Here is a 2,133-nt window from a genome sequence, read left to right as displayed (position 1 = left end):
CACTTTTCCAGCAAGTGCTTCCTGAGGCTGAAAATCCAAATGGGTAAACCAAAGAAACTATGTCCATCCATGTTCTATGTTTTTTGTAATGAATATGAAAAGGAACTAGAGAGTTAGGTGAACTGTTTGTACAAGGTGTTGTGTATACTTCTTTTTTTTTTTTTAATTTTTTTTGTAGAGACAGAGTCTCACTTTATGGCCCTCGGTAGAGTGCCGTGGCCTCACACAGCTCACAGCAACCTCCAACTCATGGGCTTAAGCGATTCTCTTGCCTCAGCCTCCCGAGTAGCTGGGAGTATATACTTCTTTTAAATATGAGATTGCTAAAGAGAAAGAAGAGAAGCACAGATGGGGAGGGAACGTAGAGGGATGGAAACAAGGGTGCTATTACACGAATTGGTCTTAGGTTTTCATGGGACGTGCAGCTGGATGTTCAGTTGATTATTGGAAATGTTGAGCATGTGACTGAGGTAGAAAAAGAGTTATACTAGGGAACCAATAATTTATTAACAGAGAATTAATAATATATCAAAGGTGGGAAACCATGATGGTGGATGTGCAGCCAGGACACTTATGTTGAGAAAAAGTGAGGCTCAGAGAAAAATCCCTGGGGACTCAAATATTTAAGGGAGCGAGTGAGTGGAGACAGAATGACAGAGAGATTCATGATATGGTCAGGTTCGGAGGCTCATGCCTGCAATTCTAGCCCTCTGAGAGGCCAAAGTGGGTGAATCACTTAAGCTCAGGATTGTGAGACCAGCCTGAGCAAGCGTGAGACCCTGTCTCTACCGAAAATCGAAAAATTAGCTGGGTGTTGTAGTGGTACCTATAGTCCCAGCTACTTGGGAGGCTGACGCAGGGGAATTGCTTGAACCCAGAAGTTTGAGGTTGTTGTGAGCTATGATGTCATAGCACTCTATCCTAGGGTGACAGCAACTGTGTCTCAAAAAAAGAAAAAATAAAAGAGATTCAAGATAAACCATTAAGTCTGCCTTGACAAGGGAGGAAATGAAGATAAGAACTTGGTGGATAGATGAGTAAGTAGAAAAATTTGGAGTTGAAAAGTATGACAAATTGAGGGAATATGTTGGAAGAATGCGGGGATGACGTCAAAGATTGGAATTGTCAAAATGCTTTATTACAGATGTCAGAGGGGTCCCTGATGATGAGTTCTGGGTGTGCAATATCTGACCTGGAATGAAGGTAAAGAACCCTAAGACGGGGAGATGGAGGAACTGAGATGCCACGTTATTGCCCTGTCTATCCACAAGGGTGCTAGAATCCTCCACTGACACTCCACCTCTGCAAGCTCCTCACCCTGGGCCCGATCCCAGCTTTTGTCCCTCCCAGGGCCTCCTTAGACTCTGCATTCTTTCAGCAACCCTAAACTTTAGATGCTGCAGGGTCAACGGACTTCTCTGGATAAGAAAATAGGAATAAGTAGACATCTGAGTTTGGAGAGGTTGGCACCCTGCATTCACAAATTTTTCTGGAGAGGCCTCTAGGAAACTCATCTCATTTTTGAGTCCCAGTCTATACTAGTGGAGTTGCCTTCTCTCCAGACACCTATTTTAAGGGTAGATATGTGTGCAATCTTTGCCAAAAAGATCATTTTGTAAAGGTCTATTGTGAACCCCTAAATATCTGTAACCCTGATGTAGAGTCCAGGACTCACGTCTGGATCATGAGCTGCAGGTGTTCTGAGGTATCTCCACCATGGCTCTACCAAGCCCATGGAGATCTCAGGTGACACCTCCATGATGATGGGTGAATTGTACACAAGAAGGGCAACATCTTGCATGTTGTTATCAAGCATAGATGGAAGGAAGGCACTGGGGCCACCTTCCCTAAAGAGGGGGCTGCTGTGCTTGGCAACTGCCCTGAAGATACACTTTAGTACCCAAAGAACAGCCCCATGTACACTTCTGCCAAATGGCATCAGTAAGCTGTGCAGTGCCCTGAGCAGACTGGGGTAGGGGGGAGCAGGACAGGGGTATGATATGAAGATAATAGGGTATAAACATCTTTGTTCCAGCAGAAAGGGCATTCTTTCCCACTTTCATTTTCTTTTCTTCTGTCTCATTCATTCTAAGGCATCTTTTCCATACTCCCGGCTTTGTTTTGTCCTGGGAG

This window comes from Nycticebus coucang, chromosome 2, assembly GCF_027406575.1.
Source record: "Nycticebus coucang isolate mNycCou1 chromosome 2, mNycCou1.pri, whole genome shotgun sequence".
Taxonomy (NCBI): domain Eukaryota; kingdom Metazoa; phylum Chordata; class Mammalia; order Primates; family Lorisidae; genus Nycticebus; species Nycticebus coucang.
Note: the sequence above shows the minus strand (reverse complement) of the source record.